Raw genomic sequence first — 15,545 nt, 5'->3', positions numbered from 1 at the left:
AGTAGGACTTTTTGCCCTCTTAAGGTTAAGTGGGTGTCTTACTTGACTTATGTGGTGAGTCTTGGGTGGTGTGGGCTAAAATATTCAAGTCGGGACTATTTGTGACTAGGTCCTAGGTGAGTATTTCGGCCTTCATCATAGATAGGTCTTTATAGTCTCTGACGAGTATATGTTCACCGCTTGATAGCCTTTGTGTTCCTGACTAGTGGATGTTTATCCAAGTTGGGGCATGACCTCAGGTACTAATTTTGATAGTATGGGGTCAGCTTGAGTACTAGCCGACCCTTCGGTGGTGTCCTTAGGGTACTCACTTCACTTTGTTTTAAAAAAAGTTGTGAGTCTTGGGTGCGGTGGTGTGTATCCGCATGTCTAGGTCTGCGCAGATTTTAGGCTAGGGTTGTGTTGTCTCTTGGCCATGTTTTCTTAATAGTAACCGCTGAGCCAAGATACCGGTTCGATTACCTTCCCTACCTCGTGGTATAGACTTGAGTTACAAAGTGACTATTGACGGGACTAAGAACTTATGCCTGTCTTTGATATATTGCCCTTTCTTGTTTGATGATTCTATGAATCATAGAAGGTGAGATGCAAGCCGGCTATGGTTGATAGAGTTTGGATTCCTGGATGTTATGTGATTCACATGATAGTGTAGTATGAGTCGGTCTAGTATTCCCATGCTAGGACTATGTGTTGTTATATTGGTGTTCACCTGATAAGCACGATTGTCTAGCATTTATATGCTAAGGCATTGTGTGATTCGTATTCATATTCTTATGTTTACATGTTATATTAATTATGACATTTCGTGGCTGGGAGAACTCGGAGTTACTCCCCACTGACTGTGGCTTTCGTATTTGTATAAAATGCGAATGAGTGTAGGTGATGCATATATGGGGTACATGGACGAGCTAGCGAGCAAAGTAACCTTGGGACCTAGACTGGTTTTATTTCATTGTGACCCTTTTTATGTCACATACATTTTAGGGACATATGTCTCCCTTTTCTATTTTTGGTTTGTATCATTCTATTTTCTTATTTAGCTATGACATGTAAAGTAGTTCATTAGCATTGCAGGTTTTGGCACCCGCTTCTGGGAGACTTGGAAATGTTGTGATTGGTTTAGAAAATTATTTTTGAAATTACAGGTTTTTGGCTAGTTGAACCAATTACAAACATATCCTACCAGTTTTTCTGTAGAATTACGTGTTTACTTTTCCGCAATAAATGAGGGTGTCACATTAGCACACTAGTTTAGATAAGTATTTATAGTGAGTTTTATATATAAACTGCTTTGGATAAGAATAGGAGAAGTTACAATTTATGAGTGTAGTATTATTTGTCTTTTCACATGCATTAGTTTACAACTGCCATTTGACACATGTCTCATTTAATCAAATAATCATGAATAGTAGTGTCTTTTCACCTGAATTATTTTACAACTTGCATCTGAGAGTGTAATTATTAGATGCATTAATTTATATTATTTAATTTAAATGGTACATTGTTAATGCACGTAATGGACATTGTAAATACAACGATGGGACAATTCTTTTCATGATATATCGAAAATCCAAAAATTACAAAAGGTACTACGTCAATATAATGAAATATCATTAACAAATAAGAGAATGTACTTATATTCTTATATTCTGAATGGACATTGAAAATCAACAGTAGGTACAAGGGGTATGAGGTAAATATAAAACTTATACTCAAATGTACCTCAGCTGTTTATATATAGTATTACTCGGTTTGATTTAATAGAATAAAAGCAAGTTCGACCGCTGGTCGGGAAATTGATGTCGGGATAGAGTCACAATCTTCTTCTTCACTGTCTACAACAACAAGATTTCCTAACTCGGGTGCCAAATGATATTGAAACAGGTGCAATGTCCTCCTTGTTAAGAGATTGTATGTCAAGTAACAAAGACACCTTCGGAAAACCACTACATTATCCCTGGTAGTCGTTCTAACCCCAAATGAAATGCTTGTCTGTAATCTCCTTTCATATTCCTCTCTTAAACGGGCTTCCTCATTGTGTAAGATAAACATCTTAGCCCAACACTTGCATACTGCTTCCATGTTATGTTTGTCACCTTGATTAACTTTTTGAAATATTTGTAGCATGTACGTTTCACCTTGTAGTACTGTGTTTTTTCCATAGTTGTCCTCCACCCCTGCAATTATGGCGTCCTTTCCATTAAATAGCCATCCTAGCATTCTCTTCTTTGCGTCAAGATGATGTTCAATGAATTGTTTTCTGTCTTCCTCTTCAGAATTTGTTACCAATCCCAAGCAAAATAATGACATGATTTCCTCTGTAGACAGATTAAGAATGGTTATTCCCAAATGTTCATTGAACGATAGCATTTAGAACATCATACTGTAAACTTTAAAAACACTATTAATTGAACGATGAACACTGTGAGCAATATTCGAAATTGAGTAAATTGTACAATTAGTATTTTAATTTACCTATTACTCCTATTTCATATGTTGTACACAATTTCCTACTTGCCCCAATTACCCCAACACACGTAAATCTCACACAATTGTAATCAATAAATAACATCCCATTAAACTTGACATGAACATCCCATAAACTGAAAACGACGAAAATGTAACCAACAAAAGAGGCGGGATTTTCAGGTGATTATGTCAATGATTTAAATCAACCAAGTATAATTACCTAAGAAATACACCAAAAGAATAGACGAAATTCAGGACAAGTTAGTAAATGAACGTGATTACCTGGCAATGAAGAAGTATTGAAAACGAAGGTGGGGTATAATCAAAATTTATGGAGAAGTTACCTAATACTCCGTAGTTGAAAGAAGTATTTTCTTTGGAAAGATTGTTTGAAAGAAGTATTCCTTTTATCTATTTTAGATTTACACCTAATTGTGTGTTTTATAATTGAACATAAATTGGCTATACTTCCATAATAGGTATTATTAGGTCCACCCTAAATTTACGTTTGTTGGGGTTATTTGGGCAAGTAGGAAATTTGTGTGCAACATATGATATAGAAGTAATAGTTAAATTAAAATACTAATTGTACATATTTACTCAATTTCGAATATTGCTATTTTCCTTCTCTTTTCTGCCCTCTTCTCATATGATTTGTTTAAATATTAGTGTATACGGAGTATATTTTTTTGTTTTCCTTAAAATGAACATTCTCGTATTAAAATGACCACGCACGATAAAAATTAATTGTATCAATTGTGAGATCCTAAAGTAAGAAAGTTACACAGGATGTAAATTTGTTTTCCTTAAAATAAACATTCTCGTATTAAAGCAAGAACATCATTGATTTTGGAGAACATTTGTTTTCCTTAAAATGGACAATAGATCATTATAGAATGTACATTATAACAAGTAGCTTGGGATGAATGCACATCCAGTACAACTTTGCTGTACATACGCCAAAGATCAAAAGTACATTATCAATACAGTAAACCCAATAGACATCAACTAACGCCAGATATGTCGACAACACAAAAGAAAACTAATAAATCATATTCAGGAACTATTTGTGAGTGTCGTGACACGCTAATTCATGTCTAATAATGTTGTTACGACGTTTGTTGTGCTCAAATGTTAGTAGCGTGCATAGGTACTTGAATCTCAACATTGTCAACGATCTCATATGCAAAAAAAAAATGAAATTAGAATTTAATAACCAACAAGATAACATTGATTTGGTCTAAATAAGTTACAATTGAAATGTAAAACTCACATCAATTTTGGACAGTCCACAGTCCCAAGTGGCTATTCCCATAAATGTTTCCATGTGCCTAATAGTGTAAATACCACAGTCAAAAATATTTATGTTATTTCTCCATGGAAGCATTGCTATTGTAGGATCCATGCCCATTACTATATTACTTTTCTGAATAGTTGATTGATTTTCACCCAAAAACCGAGCAAAAGCATCACCCTAAAAGACAATAATAAAAATTAGACGAGATGAACCATAATGTACATGAATTTACCAATGCAAGTGAACGATAATAATTCATAATTGAGGAGAATGTAAATTTACCAATTCAAGTACACTATCACCATACTTGTAACACCCCCATATTCAGAGGAGCCTTAACTAGGCCTTCCTTAGTATATAAGGGCATTACCAACTCGGTTGCCCGAGGATAGTAATAATCAAACATCGATAAAAGAACTATTACAATGTTTTACAAGCGGTTTAAACCAACAAATGATATGAAAGATACAAATCAAAGACCACTAGCTACGACCATCGAATCTCGTGAAGACTCATCCCTGCCCGGACTCCAGCTATCAACAACATCAACACCTGCTAAGACCGACTGCTCACCATAAGAGATCACGGCAGACACATAACAAACAAACAACCACACAAGGTCAGTACTGAGATAAGATACGACAACGGCAACTACAATTATCAACACAATACAATGCTACCAATCTCAACACAATCACGGTAATTCAACCAACTCTGTCACTGACTGTCCACTGGACCAGTCCTGCCAGTGGGGGACCGCAGCCGTTCCCACCAAATCCCCGCTCCTCATAATGAGCGACAACCCTGTCCATTAATGTGCACATCCCCTCCCGTGGCGGGTTCCACGGAGGGCGAAACTAGGACGTGAAGTCACTCCCGCAAGTGACCCCACTCAGCCGAGACGCATCTCGAGAACCAGAGACAACAACCACAATCACCATCACAATCGTCACCATACAATTACGACACTAAGCAAACACAAAACACTCACAACAACTGACACGCTCGACCATCTACAGAAACTGAGTAGGCGAACCTACCTTTAAGAAACTGCAACCAATCCATGCCGACAAACAACGTGTCCAGCGACCAAGCAAAGCCTATAACGACAATACAATTCTATACTACTAACAAGAAAACCCTAACTATGAAGAACAAGGACACGGATGATGATTATGACATACCACCAGGGAGAAACTCAGCAAAAGACCGCTACCCGACTCAAGAGACGCTTTCCTAAGGCACAAGGATCTTCAAAAGGCTTCCATGGAGGTTTTGAGGTGAAGGGAAGGGAAAGAGGCGACTGAAGGATAGGAGGAAAGCGGCGGAAGTGATATGCGGATTTAACAAAACGCGATATAAAACCCTCGCTGAAAACCCGGTACTCGATCGAGTGGCCCCCTACTCGATCGAGTAACCTAGCTACTCGATCGAGTAGACTCTACTCTGTCGAGTAACACTCTTAACACGCAACCTAAGATGATTTTGGCACTCACTTCCAAGGCTATTCCCGCTCCCAAGGCCAGTCAACGCTGGTCAAAGGGCCTCTAAAATGGCGGGTATTACAGTCTTCCCCCCTAAAAAAGAACTTCGTCCCCGAAGTTCAACTCCCGTTTCCAACACACTCGACACGGAAAGACAACTTCACCCTTCTTTCGATACTACTCTCCTTAATTATCATCCCCCCCATGTCATCATCATCCGTCTAACGCTCTACTCATACGTATATATCAACTCTTGCAATTATCAAACAAACATTATTAACATCGACTGTCACCTTATATGTATACTTCAACTTTTACAAACTATCCTCTATAAGACATCAACCTCGCAGTACAAACCAGCACAAACAACGATCTCCCATCATATGGCAACAACTATCAACCCGAACATATCTCATAACAGCTTCACGCCGCACAACTACACCATCATCGCAATTCTATTACAACACATTGTACCGCAACTAACTCTTTACACACATACTATCATTTTCAAACTCCCACGCATGAATTACTCAACAACTAAGGTAATCAATTACGCTTCCTACAAGTAAACAACAAAACATTATAGGCAAACAAAACCTAATTTCGAAATCAGCCTTTTATTTCGCGATAATTTTCGCGACATTACTCTTCCCTTCTAAAAAGGAACTTCGTCCCCGAAGTTCACCACAAAAATTACAACACATGTTACCTATTATTTGCATCGTGACATTAAATAAAACCATATTATTTGTTATGGACATTACTCACTAACTATATACTCGTTAAATTAGAAATCATACACAAATCTCCGGAATATCTAGTCACCGTCGACAATATATGTTAATATGGCATGCACAAGTGTATGAGAGGTTACAACTCCGACAAACAGATCATAACAGGGCGTATGCAACATTAAAGTAACAAGAAACTATTACCGCTTCACTAACTGTGAGAAATACGCTCATAAAACTTCAAACACGACTTCCAATATATGAAATTAACGGTTCAAAGGTGTTACTACGCACTAATAGCCACATTAAACATCAAACTTGCAATTATAAAACAATTGAACATTTTTAATTTTCGAAAATCTCCTGTACAGTGCTACTCGATCGAGTAAGTAGCGGTACTCGATCGAGTGCCATGCTACTCGATCGAGTGTCTTGGCTACTCGATCGAGTAGCCTACAGATCAGAAAGCTTTTTATCCCGTCTTCCTGTAGCTACTCGATAGAGTACGGGGTACTCTATCGAGTACCTACATGCCAAGTTCCCCTATACAACCTGTCATAAGCCAACATAGATACCCATATTTGTCATATAAATTTGAGTCGGGACGACTCCCCGACTTCTAACGTCCTGCAACAAGTCAGAATATCAAATCCGGCCTTATGGCCAACCATACAAGTCCAACTAAGTCTCAATGAAAGCAACTACTAAAGTCTAACAACAATACCAACACCTAAAACCAACTACCATCAACAAAGATAAGTACAAGGAGTATCACTCCTGCTGCTGCTGCTCCTGCTGCTCAAACATCACCTCATCATCACCACCACCGCCAGAAGTACCTGCTCCCGATGACCCAATCCCCGCGTCCACTCCTGCTCCTGGGCCTACGTACCATGGAGCCAAGCCACCGTAGGCAAAGGACTGAGGTGTCCCCCACGCCGACTGATCCAACCCGTAGGAATGGAAAACCCCTGAGTAGTCCCCAACTCCACTCCACCACACCGGGTGCGGTCCCTCGGTCCCTATCCCCTGAGCGTACGCCATCTCGTGCATGTTCCGGAGTGTCAAGGTAGATGACACTCTCTCCGCCAAGTAGCTGGATCGCGTCTCCGGGGTGTCGAGATAAGGGTAGCACGGAAAAGGCTGCTGCTGCTGTGGTGCCTCCGGCCGTGGCCTAGTCTCTGAGGTCCTCTCCCTCACTCGACGGGGTCCTCTCCCCAACCTAGGTCTCTCCACCGCCACGACCGACGCATTCTCGCCCTTTATCGGCTCCAGCATCACCTCGAGAATGGTGTCGTCGATGAGGTAGGTCTGCAGGTGGCGGGGTCTGTCATCATCCTCCTCCTCCTCCTCCTCATCATCGGAGTCCACCGTCACTACCGTCGGCTCCAAGGGCTCCGTGGGTGGGAGGTGCTCAGGAGCTGGAATCTTCATCCAACTCATGCCCCACACCCTCCATGCTAGGCTACCGTCAGCCAAAGTCCTCAACCATTTCAGGTCGAGATAGTAGGCACGGTCCATGGTGGGAACTGGGGTAACTAGAGGCACGTACTCCGAAGAAGCCTCGAAAGAGGTTAGCTTTTCAGCTAACCGAGTGGCGATGGCGCCACAACTCAAGTACCGGGAAGAGGCAGTAGCCATCAAGGTAAGGGCGGCACAAACCATGGAAGGAGCATTAAAGACCACTTTCCTGGTCCGCTCCGGGTTCAAGTAGGACATCAGAAGTAACACCTCATGGTTGTTTAGCTTACTTATATCCTTTCTGTCATAAAGAAGGTTCGAGAGAGAACGGAGAAAGATCCTCAATGTGACATGCTGAACGTCATTAATCAGCATGTTACTCGAGGTAGGAGCTGGTTTCCCGGTCAAGCAAGGCATTAGGCGGCATACACCGCACTCAGCAGGGATATCGGTGATGGAATCCTTAGGAGGTTTGGCCAACCCAAGGTGAGAAGCAAACTGGTCCATAGAAAGCAAGAAACTAGTGTTCATCAACCGAAACTCAACGGTCTGGCCAGCGGGGTCATAGATAAAGGAGCTCATAAACTCCAGGGTGAGAAAAGGATAGGAGTGTTTCCTCAGCCTATACAACCCAAGAAGACCCAAAGTCTCAAATATGTGACGGACATCCGTCTCTATCTCCAATTCCTCTAACAAAGTAGTGTCTATGCACCTCGTAGGTCTCATCTTGCGTTTTTTTAAGTCTACAAAACGCTCCCTCTGCTTGAAATCGACAAAAACCACTGAAGGGTACTCTGGAACTGCGAGTACCACAGGTCCACTCCCTTCCCCCATCTCAGGTGGATTACCCCTCCCCCGTTTACTTTGGCGGGTTCCTAGGTTCAGTCTCGGCATCTGTTTCAGCATATGACTTAAGCAACTTGCACAAACACGTAAAGCATATTCTTCATGTAACTTGAACTTAACTCACTCAGTTAGGCACACCAATTCACCCACAAATTTTAACATGTGAAGCACATAAGTCATACCATTAACATTGAATATTAAGCTATGTACACACATTCACCAACAGTTTCGAAAATTTGACATACAAGCTCAGTTTACTACTACTCATAGGCCATAGTCGTGGAAGAAATTTATCATGGTGATTACATATGCTTAACAAATTCGAATATCCTAGCATGATTCTAAAGATTGTTCCAAACACACTTCTTAATCCCATGTGAGGCATTCTTACTAGTTCATGGAAAAGAATAACTTAGAACATATCATTATCACCCTTCAACATCATGAACAACAACTCAATTAGAATTTTCAGACGGTCTTTACAGCTATGATAATTTTGGCATATTTTCATCAATTATCGTTACTATTATCATATTGAAGTTCAACTTATACTTATAATGTCATTCACAACACCAAATTCCAATTATAAATCACGAATTTCCATTTGAGGCATTTTCAAGACGGAGTTTTAAGGCAACTTTTTAAGGGTAAAATCATCAAAATCCATCCTTCAACATGATATAAACAACACATAAGGCTCAATTCTACCATCTAGCCATTGTAAAACAACCAAATATCGATTTCAAATTTGCAAACCCTAGAAATTTCGGGTTTAATCCTTGCAATTTCTAATCTAATTTACAACAATTAATCACCAACAAACATGGAAAGAGGGCATGTGAATCATATTTCAACAATTAAAAGCACCCAATTGATCACAATAATCGAAAATTTCAGATTGTTTCACTTCTCTAGCACATTCAAATCAATAAACCATGTACATTAGGGAGAATAGCATACCTTGATTGAGTAGCAAAGTAAAGAAATGAAATTAAGCAAAGAAATTAACCCAAGAATCACCACTAACCCAAGAGTATGAGAAGATTTGAGAGGAAATAAGGATTTGAGAGTAGCTTAGGTTTAGGTGTTTCGAAATATAGGGGAAGAAGAATAAGAAATAGAAAGATTAGGGGTTTTAGAAAACCCGTAGGATTCGCTGTACAGTAACCTACTCGATCGAGTGCCTGGGGTACTCGATCGATTACCACCCTACTCGATCGAGTAGGAGCTAAATCGTCGAGTGTCTGCAGGAATTTTTCCCACATCCCGACATCATAGCTTCCTAACTAGATCGAGTGAGGTATACTCGGTCTAGTAAACACCCGCACTCCGTCAAGTATAGTTAAGTACTCGGTCAAAAGTACGAAGTAAATCAAAGATACCTGCAAAACAACACCGCGTGTCGATTCCAAACTAAGTTCGGAATTCGGCACCAATTATCACATTCGATCACGTTTTACAATCATTACTCACGCACAATGTATCGCCTTACTAACAAGGTGTATGCCACCTTACGCTACACAACTACCCAACTCGGTTTACCTGCTACCGAGTCACTCTCAAGCTTAGTCACGTCATCCTATCATACTCAAAACTTGTCTTAACGTGTTGCTGTCACACTCGCTTCCACCATAACATGAAACATGTAACTAACATTAATTTATTCTTTCATATAACACATAATTATATACTCTTCATAACAAATCAATCTATCCATGTTCTCTAATGCAATTATAAGCAGTTCATTTTACTCAAATCAATTGTCACGTAGCGGAAAAGTTTCAACTAATTAACAAAGCATATACACATTACCATATGCTATGATTCGGATTATTACTCAATATTTCTATAACTATCATCATAGTAATTACGGTAGGATTTATAAACTCGTATATGACTTCCGTCATCATTAACTTATAGCAAACACCTACATGTTCACTCTTCATGTCACGACACCCAATTCCACATTTTCACGCATCTCTATCACGTAAACTTTCGTCACATATCTCATAACCATCATATAAGCTCACTAATCATTCAAAGAACTTCAATAATCTCGTCAACATTTACCATACACGGCCCAATTACCACTATCACACCCCTATTAACTCTAACAAAGACTTAACCGGAAGTAGCTCCGGCACAATTAACATTCATATCACGCATAGACACTCGGACTCCACATTCCCATACCATGTGACTGGCTTAAGTATCATGGGGCCAAATTTTGAAATGAGGGTGCCTACTCACCCAAAACCTAGCATCAGCTGGGGCCCCCATTACACATACACCAGGTTCATTTTATTAGACTCCCTACGTTCATTATTATTTTTTTTTTGTTACAAGTTCCAAAATCGTCGCTCTGATACCACTTTGTAACACCCCCATATTCAGAGGAGCCTTAACTAGGCCTTTCCTTAGTATATAAGGGCGTTACCAACTTGGTTGCCCGAGGATAGTAATAATCAAACGTCGATAAAAGAACTATTACAATGTTTTACAAGCGGTTTAAACCAACAAATGATATGAAAGATACAAATCAAAGACCACTAGCTACGACCATCGAATCTCGTGAAGACTCAGCCCTGCCCGGACTCCAGCTATCAACAACATCAACACCTGCTAAGACCGACTGCTCACCATAAGGGATCACGGCAGACACATAACAAACAAACAACCACACAAGGTCAGTACTGAGATAAGATACGACAACGGCAACTACAATTATCAACACAATACAATGCTACCAATCTCAACACAATCACGGTAATTCAACCAACTCTGTCACTGACTGTCCACTGGACCAGTCCTGCCAGTGGGGGACCGCAGCCGTTCCCACTAAATCCCCGCTCCTCATAATGAGCGACAACCCTGTCCATTAATGTGCACATCCCCTCCCGTGGCGGGTTCCACGGAGGGCGAAACTAGGGCGTGAAGTCACTCCCGCAAGTGACCCCACTCAGTCGAGACGCATCTCGAGAACCAGAGACAACAACCACAATCACCATCACAATCGTCACCATACAATTACGACACTAAGCAAACACAAAACACTCACAACAACTGACACGCTAGACCATCTACAGAAACTGAGTAGGCGAACCTATCTTTAAGCAACTGCAACCAATCCATGCCGACAATACAATTCTATATTACTAACAAGCAAACCCTAACTATGAAGAACAAGGACACGGATGATGATTATGACATACCTACAGGGAGAAACTCAGCAAAAGACCGCTACCCGACTCAAGAGACGCTTTCCTAAGGCACAAGGATCTTCAAAAGGCTTCCATGGAGGTTTTGAGGTGAAGGGAAGGGAAAGAGGCGACTGAAGGATAGGAGGAAAGTGGCGGAAGTGATATGCGGATTTAACAAAACACGATATAAAACCCTCGCTGAAAACCCGGTACTCGATCGAGTACCCAACATACTCGATCGAGTGGCCCCCTACTCGATCGAGTAACCTAGCTACTCGATCGAGTAGACTCTACTCTGTCGAGTAACACTCTTAACACGCAACCTAAGATGATTTTGGCACTCACTTCCAAGGCTATTCCCGCTCCCAAGGTCAGTCAACGCTGGTCAAAGGGCCTCTAAAAGGGCGGGTATTACAATACTCTTCTAAGACACTCCCCCTTCTAATGCGATTGTCAAGAATCATGAGACATTTCCTTGGCAGGTCGAAAACGTACAACAAAAAATGATTCTCAAGTGCAATAGGGAAGAAGAACTAGCATCAGGGAAAGAAACAATTGTAAGGTCACTGACAGGTAAAGGTTAATTTCATGTTAAGTAATAGCACATTTTGAAAACTTTGACAGTACATTCACTGACTTCTATTCAAATAGACTACTACAGTAATACTGAATTTAATTTCAATTACTAAATTAAGTGAGGGACTGACTAGTTCAATGGATGGTAGATCAATCCACTCAAACTCATTTAATTCTACTTCGATGCGACGCTTGAAGGGTTTGTAACGATGATCATTAATAGAAGCACCTGTGTTCTTCATTAATAACAACTGCACAACGAAGATAAAATTTTAGTAATGTGAAAATGTTGGAAATAGTAAACTGAAATACATGAAAAAAATGACCAAACTTACATATGTAAGTGTACTAAAAAAGAATCGTGTGGGATTGGTTGGATTCCCATCCTTTTATTTGTAGTTTAGATATGCCGACTAAGAATATATGACAAAGCTTGAGATATAGTGATACAGTTTTAATGACAACAGTTGATCCCAACCAAGACATTATTTTTGAACTCAAATAACGTATTACTGCACAAAAAACAGTAATAGTATTATGATTAGCAGCAAATATGTAAAGATGAACTATGTAAATGAATATAAATTATTAAATCTTCTGTATGTAATTACCAACTGTTATCCACAGAGCCCTGGCCAGTGAACACATAATTTGAAATCTGATATTGCATTGATGTCAAAGGTATGAAGGGATTCGTGTCGTCAATAGTATCAAGGAGAGGTTCACAGGAAGGACTCCTACTAAAATGATATTGAGTCCCTGTTTTCGGATATAAAGGTGGACAATCAGCAGAAAGTTTCTTTCTTTTTTTACCCCGCTCTGGTGCTGCATAAACAGAAGAGTCCTCATCTTCCGGGAAGACACCTAAACTGAATGACACAGCAGCGTTTGTAGGCGCATCCTTATTCCTCTCAGCAATCAATTTTCTCCCTTTACGAAGAGCCGCTATGTGTTTGCTAGAAGAAGTGGGTTGTTTGTTGAAAACCTGGTCTGTTTGATATGACGTTTGAATTGGTGTTTCAGTTAAATGAGCAAGAATTTCTATCGGTGGCACTTCTGCATAGCTTGTTCCTAAGGTGGCCCGAACAATGTCATGTTTGTCCCTCACAATCTGTTTAATGTGTGGCCAGTTACAAGATGGATCAACAATCCCATCTTCAATAGGGCTGTCAGGAACATCAATCAACAAAGGATAAAAGGAGTTTTTTAAGATGCTACACGAAGTGCGGCGAACTGTAGGAGGATTAACAATCTCTTCTATTGTAGGGCTGTCGGGAACTTCAATTATCGCAACAGAAGAATAATTTTTGTCAACTATATGTAAAGTATGACAAATGCTAGGATGATGTACTACTCTTATTGTAGGACTGTCAGAAACTTCAATTATCACAGCAGAAGAAGAGTCTTTGGTGAATCTCGATGGAGGTTGACAAACAGTAAGTGAATAAGGACTGATTTGCACAACCATAGTGACATCTGTGTTCTTCAGTTTTAAATGTTTTTTTAAAAAAAAAAAACATATAAGACAGAAACATAAAGCCATTAAAAATACAGATATCCAGAAAGGACATGCTAAACATTAAGAAAGTACATGAAGAAAATACATCCTAAATATTAAGCCATAGCAAAGAACATCAAAATTATTAGGAAATAATGCGTACAAATTCCGACATATTGATATGAAGCACAGATATCCAGAAAGTAAATGCTAAACATTAACAAACTACATCAAAATCATTAGCAAACAATGCGTATAAATTCCGACATATTGATATGAAGGACACGTATCCAGAAAGTAAATGCTAAACATTAAAAAAGTACATGAAGAAAATACATCCTAAACATTTAAAAATATTAAGCCATAGCAAAGTACATCAAAATCATTAGGAAACAATGCGTATAAATTCCGACATATTGATGCACCTGAGAAATAATATTAGGACTGATTTATAATGAACATCTTCGAACATTAATAGCTAAGGAAACTATGTAAAATTCAAAGAAGATGAAAAGTAAACACAGTTGTTTTTAGCAAATAATTAAAGGCAAAGAGTATAACCTTCATTCCGATAGAGAGCGATAAAGAGTAAGTGAACGATTTGAGAATGAGAAAACGTGCCGCTACAATTTAATTGACAGGTTTATCAAAAAGTAGTAAGATGTTAAAGAGAAGAAGTTTAAAGTGGCGGTATTTTTTTAAAAAATTGGGTCATACTATAATGCCATAAGTCCATTCTTTTTTTTTCTTTTTTTGTTTATTCCAACTGCTAGAACCGTTTGAACCTCTACTTTTATATACCTATTTTATACTTAAAAACTTCAGATTAGGTCAAATTAGGATATATGGCCATTTAACACAATGGTAATGTTATAATTTGTCAATGTATTTTCTAAAAGTTCTAAATGTACTTTTTCGACATTCATAATGTACAAATTAGCTCAAGTTGTTGGATTACGAACGGCCACAAGATCGAAAGACACCCTAGAGGGGGCGAGTGAACGCTTTTTGGGGACGAGATTAAAACTAGCGGGCCAAGTATCCTAAAACGGCATGGGAAAGGGTTTATGGTTGGATTATGAACGGCCGCAAGACCAAAAGACACCCTAGAGGGGGCGACTGAACCCTTTTTGGGGACGGGATTAAAACTAGGGGGTCGGGTATCCTAAAACGGGACGGGAAAGGGTTTAGGGTTGGATTAGGAAGACCGCTACCGCGAATCCGCCTAATCCAACTCTAAAGCCTTTCCCTTATGTGTGGTTTGTATAGCCGTAAAAACAAAAGACACCCAACAAGGGGCGAGTGAACCCTTTTTTTTGGGAAGGGATTTTTGACGTGATTTTAGACCTATTTTCCTGTTTTCAATGTATAATATAAATAAATGTGCTTTAAATTTAATTCAAATGTCCATTATGTATGTTCATAATGTGCATGTACCGTTTTACAAAAGAGATTTAAAAGCAGACCTGAAATGTACATTATATTATTTTGCTAATTCAGTACATCATAAGTCGCTATTCAAGGAGATAATAACGTTCTAGTAAATAGCAAGCTAAAAATAGACAAAGAAGTACTTTAATTAAGTGCAACTAAACATTGGTTCACAAATTGAACATTTTGCTTATGCAATTGCAAATCATTACACATACTAACGTACACTAGAATTTAAAACATCATACTACATGAATAGGGGTGTCATCAGACAAATTCTAACATACTGCGTAGATAATATTTGAACATTAAATGTAATCACTAGCTTTAGAGAAATGACCCTTCTTCACATGATCAGCGACAGTTTCACGGCAACCGTTGTGGTCGAACATTAGTAATGTGCATAGATATTTGTATCGTAACACTTTAAGCACGCTCCGTTGCAAACTAGAAGCCAATAATTAACGAGATAGGCAAAACACAATGAACATGAATTTCTTTAAAATAAGAACCAACACTCACATCATTTTTCTTCAGGCCACATTTCCAAGA

The 15,545-nt window shown here is 39.2% G+C and overlaps 1 pseudogene; it reads right to left on the bottom strand.

Moving 5' to 3' along the window:
- LOC141641132 (uncharacterized) overlaps window positions 1–15,545 on the bottom strand; it is a 225,159-nt pseudogene that overhangs the window by 186,460 nt on the left and 23,154 nt on the right.

Source organism: Silene latifolia, chromosome 2 (assembly GCF_048544455.1).
Source record: "Silene latifolia isolate original U9 population chromosome 2, ASM4854445v1, whole genome shotgun sequence".
Taxonomy (NCBI): Eukaryota; Viridiplantae; Streptophyta; class Magnoliopsida; order Caryophyllales; family Caryophyllaceae; genus Silene; species Silene latifolia.
This window is presented reverse-complemented; position numbering and strand designations above follow the sequence as displayed.